This window comes from Thunnus thynnus, chromosome 15 (genome assembly GCF_963924715.1).
Source record: "Thunnus thynnus chromosome 15, fThuThy2.1, whole genome shotgun sequence".
Classification (NCBI taxonomy): domain Eukaryota; kingdom Metazoa; phylum Chordata; class Actinopteri; order Scombriformes; family Scombridae; genus Thunnus; species Thunnus thynnus.
Genome location: NC_089531.1, coordinates 13566072 through 13577308, shown reverse-complemented (window position 1 = coordinate 13577308; position 11237 = coordinate 13566072). Strand labels below are relative to the sequence as shown.

The window sequence follows — 11237 nt, the reverse complement described above, 5'->3', positions numbered from 1 at the left end:
TTTAAACAGATGCCCACTCTGTTCTTTTAAGGAGCCCGAGGCCAATTCCTTCACGAGTTTCTTCAGCTGAACTTTTCCTTCCTTTCGCTGCCTGATCTCTCTGCTCTCTGCACCCTGCATTTCATTTCTCGTGTCTGCCTCTGGACAGAAGTTGAATTGCTAGTCACCACTGGACTTCATCCAGATGACTTCATGAACTTCTCAAAACTTACAGGTCATCATATTGATTTTTGGGGGGCATATGGGTTCCTTTAACATGATCTCTTTCTTTCATCCATAAGGGAAGACCTGCTTTTAATCCTCTGCAGCTCCTGGCCCACAGTAATGTCCATGCCTGCAGCCTGAGCTGGTTGTTGTTGTGAGGTCTGTCTATGACTCATCTCTGTGCCTATTTGTAGCTTATAGGTTTGAATCCAACATATCAAGCCAGCCTTTGATACTGTGTTTCTAATCCAAGATGTCCCTTATGAGGCATTTTTCCAAGATGTCATGCGTTTTATCTCTGTCAGCCTCTCTATTCCCAGTAGTACCCTGCGCTGGGTCTGATACAGCATATGGTTTTAAACTAGGACACAAGTCTGCCTAGAAACCAGAGAGAAGAGAGATAGCTAAGAATAATGTGGGCAGCACGTTACTAGAAAAACAATGTTTTTAAAAGCAGATGCTTTCAGAGGCACTTCCATGTGATCTAAGTTACATGATGAACTTGGCCCACTAGTTTCCCCTCGGTAACCATTATTCAACTGTCACACCCGGGTTAACATATTCACGTGTCCCTGGGCAAAAAATACTCTGCTTGAAATAATGATTAGTGTCTGATATCATTTTTTCCACATAAAAAATTCAATTACCCCGTCAAAATATTTAAAATGACACATACTCCTTCTCCCCTTATTGAAAAATCCAGGATCTATGAATATGCAAATATTGTTTATGATGCAATATCTTTTCTACTTAACTGAAGAGTCCATTCTCAATGTTTGTGCACTGGAGGCTTCAAGTTTCCACATCACACTTATCCAAACTAGTTGTGATGTCACAAATCATGCTCATAGGTACATGTCTTAGACTCAGATTTAAAGTATGCAAAGAGAAACTTTCCCCTTCCTGCAGATGAATGTGAAAACAGCCTTCTAGTGTCAAACTCTGCACATACATCATCCTACACAGTGAAGCTCAAACATCAAAGTGAAGTAACTATAAGCAAAACACATTTTTGAGTGGAGGGCAACTTTAAGTACAGTGCAGGTAGCAGAAATGGACCATGGCAGCTTTATGATGCACTCAGAAAATACTGTGTGTTGAATACTTTGTGGTGATTTATTTAATTTCATGATATACAGCTTTACTAGGGAACCACAATATACAGTAAATTAGACTGATAAAGGTGCTAAACTAGATTTGATTTTGCCACAGGGCCCCTCTACAAGACAGTGCCACAAGATTAAGTAAAAATACAGAATATGCTTTAGTTGATATTGTACTACAGTGGTGTGAATTCCCTAACACAGGTTTCTGTTAAATTATAAAGTTTCTAAAATTTTTGAGGAAATATATCAGATGTATTAGTATTTTCAAATGCAGACATTTGTCATCTTTTAAGACGCTCAGGGAGACAACATTGGTAACTTCACAAGAATAGTTCTAGCAGGTTTCTCTTCAACAGATATGCCACATTGTGAAAAACTCCTTTAAAGTTCCTGTCAGTATTTCTCATTGAAAAGAATGAAACTGCTGCCAGCAAAGTAACAAGCTCCAGTAGCTCACTGCCCGCAGAACCCATTTGAATGAAAGTGGGCATGGTAATAAGCTGTTTCTCATCGGAAAAGAACAACACGGATGATTTACAGTGTTACCACAGAAACGGCACTGTTCAGTATGATCAAAACAACACCAGTAAAGGAAACATGCCACATATGTAAATCAGTATCAGCTTTATTAGCATATTAACACATACATGGAATTTGGCCTATGTTTTCAGCAACTTTTAATTTACTTTCACCCAATGCAGAGAACAAATTTACAGGAGATTACAAATGAAGATATACAGAGAAACAAATATTAATAAACCTAAACCTATAGTTGATCCATACAGGCAAGAGCTGGACAACAAACTATGTACAGGTCAGATTACTATATATTACTATATATACTGTATACAAGGTTGTGGTACATATAGTGCAATTGCCCCGGGGTTCCTGAAGGCCACTGTTGTAGTAATTTGATGAAATGAGAAATTGTACCTCTATAAAATATCAGTCAATATTATGTTTATGTGGTGTATGTTCTTGAATAAATTGGATTGTAATCACAATATTGAACACTAACATGGGACATTGGTGTGGGGGATGGAATAGGGGGCCATATTCAGCCCATATAGGGTTCCCTGTAACTATTGTATGAATATAAGTGTTTTTCTGCATATATTAGTATACACTGTGCTATCAGTGATGAAAGAACTACCCTTTACTTAAGTAAACGTACTTAAGTAAAAGTACCAATACAGCAATGTTAAAATACATAAAGAATCCTATTTAAGTAAAAGTACAAAAGTATTAGCAGCAAAAATGTACTTAAAGTATTAAGGTAAAAGTACTGATTTCATTCCTCTTATTGATATAGTATTATATATGACATCATTAGATTATTAATACTGAAGCATCAATGTGTAAGCAGCATCTTACTGTTGTCACTGCTGGAGGTGGATCTAGTTTGACCTACTTTATATACAGTTAGTTGGTGTAGTCCAGTGGTTCACAACCTAATCTTATCTTATGACCCTTTGGGTCATAAGATAAGTCTGAGGGGTCGTGATATGATTAATGGGAGAGGAAAGAAGAAAAAACAAAGTTCTGATACCCAAACCTATTTCCAGTTTTTGTACTTTTTCTCTAATCTTTTATTTTTGGTGAAATATTGGATCATTTGAACATTTATTGAAATGAAACCATGTGAGAAGTTTAGAGGGAAAAATCACTATTTGGTGGAGCTGTTAACAACTCATAGACATCTGAAATGTTACTCTGACTACACAGACACTAGACATCACTAGACATCAAAAGCTAAAAAGGTTGGAAACCACTGGTTTAATCTTTAACAATGTGTTGTATTTTAAAAGCTTGTTATATTATAAAGCTATAAAGCTGTCAAATAAATGTAGTGGAATAGAAAGAACAGTATTTTCCTGTGAAATGTAGTGGAGAGGAAGTATAAAGTAGCATCAAATTGGAAAACCTCGAGTACAAGTACCTCAAAATTATACTTAAGGACAGTACTCGAGTACGTGTACTTAGTTACTCTCCACCACTGTGAGCTTACGTGTTGTATGTGCTATTTCACAATGTGTGTTGCACTATTATAAGTAATATTATGTAGAAATTCACAGAAATATGCTTTTTTTTTTACATGGACGTGGGCATTTCAGCAGCCAATGTCGATACCATAACGTGTGACGGCATGATAAAGAAGGTCTGGGAGGACAATTTAGACTATAAACACCTCACAACATTTAACATTTCTCTTTTTTAGCAGCTTTATCAGGCGGTTATTTGTCGCTAACAGTGCTGTGGTGATTACAGATGAGGAAAACAAATGGCCTAGCGGGCTCTCTTATGGAAAGCAGGCAGGGCACAGTGGGGCGACAGTGACATTTTCCCCACATGCAAAATCATGCAAAAGGTAAATACTGAGGCGGAGGGATACAAACACTAGTGCAGAACATGGCCGTCACCTCCGTCATGTCCTCTCTCACAGACCGGCCCCCTTCGTCGACGGCGCTCGCTGATTGGACGAGCGGCACGCACGTCAGCTTCTTATTGGATTTCCGACAGGTCAATCACGGGCTAATGTCAATGACGTCGATCATACACTGGGTACACTGAATCGCCTGGGTGGACAGTATAGTTACTTCAACATTAAATGGAATAAAATGCCGCGGATTCATGTAAATAGAGACGTCGCTTCAGCGTAATTAATTAATGTGGCTTAATTAAGACAGATCACCTCTGGAGCGGGTGGTGGCAGAGCTATTTTTGGTTTTATATCAGCAATATTTCAGGGTAAGTGGAGTGATACATTTCCTTCCTGCGTCTTTTTTCCTCGCTCAGGAGCACAGCCGCTTGCTTTATTATTTAAATATAGCAAAGTAACAAGAAACGCTGTACAGATTTGTATTACAAAGAGAAACAGAGTTCATTTGAGTACAAAAATATCCGTTATGTGATTTAAAAGTAGTCCGTGCTCCTGCTCGCCAAGCCGAGTAGTATGGAGAGGAAGGTAATGGCTGTCGGTCGGGCTCGTAACTAGAAAATTGTGAAATGGCCTGTTTAGAGTGGCTCGTCCTCTGCTCTGTAAATTATAACCCGGTTATAGGGTCCTAAAGGACGGCGTATAGTTTGGTAAAACAAGGACACACGGTTTGATAGCAGTCTTAGCTCCACAACCTGTCAAATTAGATCCTGTAAATATACCTGTGTGGCGTCAGTGGGCCTACTCATGTCTCCAGACTCCCATCTGTCATAATGTTTGTAGCATACAGCAAAGAGTCCTGCTCCCACTTGATTTAAGAAAGAAAAAAAAGCTATTTTAACCCCATGTGGATGTCCACATACCAGATCTAACATGGTCTGTAGTGTAAGGAGACTTAACTACACATATAAAAGAGCTATTGTTCAAAGCTGTTCATGCAGCTGCATTTTTTTTACAGCTCTTGAAGCTTCACTTTAACAAGAGCCTCAAGAAAAATTATATTTTTCCTGCACTGGTTTAAGTTACTGTGACATAAATGACTTGATGAGATTTTGGCTTTGGAGTAGTTTGGATTTTGTTCAAAAGACATACACAAAACACCAGATGCCACAGGGAAGGAAAGGAAGCTGCACGGCCTTATATTATTGTGTATATATATGCATTCTTTTAACATTAAACTTAAATGAAAGCTTCCTCAGGCTCAAACAAATTAGGGCACTGATTATGGTTGAGTATGGAGCTGTATGTCTTCGGTGGCTGCTGGCATGTGCACAGGAAATCAGCAGCCATGATTTCTGTGCCATCCCTTGGCAGATACCAAAGCTGCTGGGCTAGAAGTAGGCCAGTTTGACAGAGTGATCCACCATGTGAACCGTCCCTGCTGATGGATTCATATAAACATCTGTTGGCAACGCCGTCCTGCTGATTGAGAACACAGAATCAACTCTCTACCACTTACCTGTTTATTATAATACCAATTTTGGATTTAGTGCTTTATGCTTAATTTGCAAAGTAAAAGTGAAGTTCTGCTGATCCCAAATTTTCATCTAATTTTTGGATTGCAAAGTCCCATTTCTCTGCTGACCTCACAGCAGGATCAAAATGTTGTCTGGCCAAAAATCTTACTGGCATCAACAAAAATTTTTATGGAAATGGTTAAAATAACAACACTGTTGAAACTTGCAGTTCCTATGGGTTGGACTTTGAGCTGACAAAGCTGCGAACGGTTGCCAAGATGAACAGAATTTAACCAACCAAAGGGTTTCTCAAAAGCAGCATTTATATCCTGAATTGTTAGCGTCATTTGTAGTATTGTCTTAAGTCTCTCAGGTGAGGTAAAGCCCAGCAGAATAGACAAAAAAGTAATCACATTTGATGTTTTATCTCATATTGATGGCGTTTGGAAGATTTAATATAAAACAAAAAAATGTAAGCTCATTTTGAAGTGATTGTCTTTATAAATAGAGTATACACATTTCATTTCAAGTTTGAATCCCTCATGTTCCTTTGGGCATTTCTACACAGTTACGATCTATTTTCCTTTTTGTAAAGTTGAAAATAGTTCCCTTAAACTGCCCTCTCAGGAAAGTAATGATCGCTAGATGAGGAGGAGCATTTTCCATCCAAACATGTTAAGAAATATGTCTCACAGGAACACCCCACTCAATGACTTCAGCAGCATTTATTGGGCACATGTTCGATCGCTGCAACAACTTTGTCTTTTTTTTCCAAAGGTTCTTTGAGAAAGACACTGGCTCCTGTGGCATATGAGCATCAGGCAATTGCCTAAAATATTTAATTAGGATGATATTGCAACAAAAAGGCATTTTTTGGAACAGAACTGGAGGTTTTAAAGGGGCAAGCATTGATCTGTTTGCTTGTGGTAATAGCTTTTAAAGCTTTTATAGCTTTTAAAGATATGAAGGGAAATGCAGAGGCATTCAGTTAGATGTGAGAAAGATGTGTTTCCATGAAAAATAGTTATTTAGTGAGGTATTATAGTTTTGACATAATGTGTTTTAATGGCAGTCATCTTGTAGTTTCTGTTCTCAGCAATATTTAGTGGTGGTCACAGCAGCTCAGTTCATCAAACGCTGTTATAGCTATATTGCACAACATCATAAATGACATTTACGCAATAGGTAGCTCTGAAGTACTTCTGCTTACAGTGTTGTATAGTTTAATTATTATCAGTTTAACGTTCTGTGAAAATGGGCAACTGTATTTAAAGTAGATAGCGTGTAGAGTGAAAATGATTTAATGAATTAGTAGAATGACAGAAAATGAATTGCAAAAATGATTCATCTAAAGTAAAAATACAAAACATTCGCTGGTTTAACTTTTCAATTATGAGGATTTGCTGATTTTCTTTGTTATATATGAGAATAAATTGAAGGCATTTGTTTTGGACTGCTACTTGGGCTCTGGGAAATTCAGAATGTGTATTTTTACATTTTCACAAAAAGCAATAATTGAGAAAACAGGCAGAATAATTGATTGTTAGTTGCACCCAACAGCGTGTAATGCTTGTAGGCGACATGAACATATCCATCTTTCATCACTAGATGTTCCTTTTTTGTTGTCAGGAGTAATGCTGATGCAAAGTCACAAGACAACGTGAGTGCAAATCAACCTTGTGGAGTGAAGATTGAGCCATTAAGGCCTTCCTGAACCCCTCTCTGAGAGCTGTGGACGCGCAAACCCAACTGCAAATCACGACCGAGGCTGCGACCATTTATCTCAGGGCTTTGGCACATTTCATTGGCTAGTGCATAATCCGCTAAAGGTCACTTCCACTAATTACAGTCCTCCAAAACAGACGGATGTCTACCCTGAGCTTGATTGCGCTCTCCTTCATCAGAAGAATCTTTAAGGGTTGCATAACCATCACTTGGATGATTCAAATAACATATGCACGGTTCATTTTATTACTAGAGTGACCAGATGCCTGCTCTCTTAAGATAATGAGGCAAACGTTGCCCAGCCAAAAGTCATTCATTTGCCACAATTATACTCTTTAGTGTCTTAGATTGACTCGTAAACTGTGTCTTTTCTGCTTCTTTGGGTTTCCGTATGTCACCGAGCAAGCTCGGTTTGGCTGGGTGCTGGGCTCAGTTTTAGCCAAACGGCGACCTCATTATCTTGGCGTCCAATCAGTCCTCCGGCCAGCTCCTAATTGAGCCATCAGCGCCTTAAGGGGGAAGAGGAGGGATGAACGTGTCAATTACAGTAATGAGGGGGTAGCCATGCAGAGGGCAGTCAGGGGGATGGAGGCTAGACAGAAGCCTTGCAGCGTAGCCCTATTCTGGGCAGTTCACGGCTAATCAAAGATAATATTTTGGCCTAACAGTGGCAAACTTGGCAGAGTCAGCAGAGAAGAGTATTTTTTTAATCATTTTTCCATGTAGCAGTGGGATATTTCTACATGTCTTGTTGTGATAATTGTTTAGAGTTAGTGACTTACAGTTATAGCTAATGAATTTATCTATGATGATGTCCAGCACTGCTGTAAATGCAGATGCAGCCCAGCACGAATGACATCATACATGACTCTTTCTTTCGAGTATCGTCTAAGTTTTGAGGGTTATCCAGATTAATTGCTGGGTCTGTATATAATGTTGTTATGGCTGTCATTATAGGGGTTTAAAACACTTTTAAAGTCTCTTATCATAGATTGTTAACTGGCTGTTGTGTGATAGACAAAAAATTAATCACCAAACATTTTGATAATCGATTGATTGCTTTAGCTATTCATCAACCAAAAATGCTGAAGATTGAGCAGTTCCAGATTCTCAAATGTGATCATTTGTAGCTTTTCTCTGTTTTATTACACTGAAAATCAATTAAATTTGGACTGTTGGTCAGACAAAACAAGAAAAAATTAAAGATGTCACATTGGATTCTTGGAAATTGTGACTGACATTTGTCACTTTTTTGTAACAATAGGTAAACAATGAATTGATTCATTGAAATAAATAATTGACAGATGAAACAAATAATGAAAATAATCAGCTAGTTGCAGCTGTACTATGATATGTATCCACATATTTGTGTTAACAGGAAAATAAATACACAAATAGGGTTACAAATTGGTGATTTGGTGTATTTATTTTCACAATAACCAGTAACATACCAACTGTGATTGGCCGACTTCCCAGAAAACGCCTCGGTTTCCAACCAGCCTAAGTCATTTGTAACACCTTAACACCAGACAGGAAAACGACACCTATTGTCTTTTCAGTCCTTCACTTCATCCTAAAAACATTTTGTTGACTCCTTGTTCTTTCTGATAGTGAACGCTTATCCCCATTCTGTTGAATGGTTGATGGTTTGTGAATACACCAGAGACAACAATGGAAATAGGTCTAGGACTTTATTGTTCTATCCCTGACAGTCTGATATGCTGTATTTTAAAATATATTGAAGTGTTGTCAATTAACCTAAACTAGGGATGCACCGATTTTAACGGTGTCTCTCTATTATGATTCTGATACCTCAACTCAGGGTATCTGCTGACACTGAGAACCAATCCAACACCAATGCTCTTTTTCCCAGATTCAAAATCTGTGTACCACACTGCGTAGAAATCATTAAACTCATTTTTATGTAAAGTAACATAAGGACAGGGATTGCTGTAGTGTCGATACAGATCTTCCCAGTAAAAAGTAGTCAACAAAGTGAGCTGAAAGTCATCGATAAATGGTTGAAAAGCATAGCTGCAATTCAAAGTAATCATTGTATGAATGCAAACTTGACCAAACCTTCTGACAAAGATATAGACCAAGCCTAAATATCAACATATCCAGGGTTACTATGTCTGTAGAAATTCATATGTGCAGCCTCAGATCCATGTCAGCCACTGTTGTGAACTATTCCAGGAAAACCATCTCATATATTGAGAGGGTATTTGAGGCCATTTGATATAGTTGTGGGGGTACACCTGTTATCCAGGGAGGGTTGACTTGATGACTTGGTTGTACAGCAAAGTCTGGTTGCCCTTGATTCAACCCTCCTTGGATAACCATGACCTCCTGGAGAATATTCACAGATGAGGTACACCTGTTTAATAGCATGTACCATTATTTGAACTTGATCAACATCAGTGATAGGCTGTAATATTTTTGGAGTTGTTATATGCTGCTGTTGACGTGTTAAACGGCTCTTAGAGTTGAGCCTAACATGCTGAATTTAAGTACAACTTCTGATTAACTCTCAAGCTGGCCACTCTCTGAAGTGTTAAAATGTGGTTTGTGGAGGCCCCATGTGCACTCCAGTGGCGTTTTCATTTTTTCCGTCTGGCCTAACAACAATCCCACAGGAAAGCATGGATGTGGAGGGTTCAAGACTGGAGGAAAAACTTAACACAATTGCAACAGGGCTGAGGTTATGTGTAGGAGGAAGCATTGGATTTTAGTGAAGGTATTGTATTAAATATATCTTTGGTGGATGTAAAACAGGTCTAAACTGAAAGCTTGAAGGTGTAGAAAATGTGGTATTACTGAGAAAGTTGCGGTCTATAAGTAGAAACTAGTTTGCTGTCAGTTATTTTCATGGGATTGATTTGTAGTCTTATTTTGACTTTCAAATGTGTGGCTACCCGATCGAACAAGGTCACATTACTACTCCTTAATTAAGGACATTAAACACACGCATACAAACAAATCCATGATAAAAATGTCAAATATGAAACCAAATAAAAGGCAAAAAAATTGGTAAAATTGGTTCAATGTTGGTGAAGATTGGTCAGACATAACATGTATAAGTTGGGAGTGCTACATTAGTGCAGCCAGCCCAAATGCAAAGCATCATCATTGCATCTGATGGAGTTTATTCAATGGTCGAAACCAAAGTTTTGATTATTATACTGTGCAGCTCTGCTGTAAAATTAACTCACAGTTGTAGGTGTCATTAAAGTTCTTGTCTCAGGAAGGATACAGTATAAGGCTGCAACTAACAATATATTCATTATCAATGAATCTACTGAATATTTTTTCAGTTAACGGATTAATCATTTTGTCTATAAAATGTCAGATATTAGTGAAGAATGCCCTTTATAATTTCCCACAGCCCAAGTTGACGTCTTCAAATGTCTTGTTTTGTACAACCAACAGTCCAAAACCTGAAGAGGTTCAGTTTACCATCACAGAAGACAAATAAAACCATAAAAATCCTCACGTGAGAAGATGAAACCAGCAAATATTTCACACCTTTGCTTTAAAAATGACTAAACTTGTTGTTTCTGTTTATTCTACAGAAATGTGTGGGAAGTTTTAGTTCAAAGTATGTAGTCAACAAACATACATGATGCGTTACATGATCTTAAAGATGTTACAGTTGACACACTAAACCAAAGGACACGACAAACTGCTGCTGGATGTATTAATATCTAAATATTCTTGAGCTGAAGTGATTAGTTGATTAATAATTGATTAGTTGGTTGACAGAAAATTAGTTAAAACTACTCAGATATTCTAATAATTGTTTCAGTTGTTTTTCAAGCCAAAAAAAGACTAAATGTTATAACTTGTGAGGATTTTCTGCTTTTCTTTGTCATGTATGATAAATTTAATATTTTCTGGTTTTGGACTGTTGGTCAAACTTGCAGTTTAATGATGTCAGCATGAGCTCTGTAATGTTGTGATGGGTCCTTTCCACCATTTTCTGACGAATAATTATTCACTTTAAGAGAACAGTTGTCAGATTAATCTATAATGATGGCATGATTGAACTCAAATAATTGTTCTTGAATATTTCATTAGGGTAATTTATATTCTGAATTTGTAAGTCTATTATACATTGCAGTAATACATGCAGGAATATCACTTTGTGTGCAATTAGACATTTGACTGAAACAGTTCAGGTACATTTAGTATCTAGTAACATTTTTACATGACCGTCGGTGATTCAGCCTGCACACAAAGATGACTAATCAACCTATAACGCAACCTAAAGATGCGAGAAGCACTTAGTCTGCTTTTATTGTCGTCAGT

The 11237-nt window shown here is 37.7% G+C and overlaps 1 protein-coding gene across 3 annotated transcripts in view; it reads left to right on the top strand.

Annotated features, from left to right (window-relative positions):
• Window positions 1–3848: 3848 nt before the first annotated feature.
• LOC137198793 (myocyte-specific enhancer factor 2D homolog) overlaps window positions 3849–11237 on the top strand; it is a 36082-nt gene continuing 28693 nt past the window's right edge. For all 3 annotated transcript variants that reach the window (XM_067612748.1, XM_067612747.1, XM_067612746.1), the window contains exon 1: window positions 3849–4058. The gene's annotated coding sequence lies outside the window, so the exon portion shown is untranslated. The remainder of the gene's footprint in view (window positions 4059–11237) is intronic.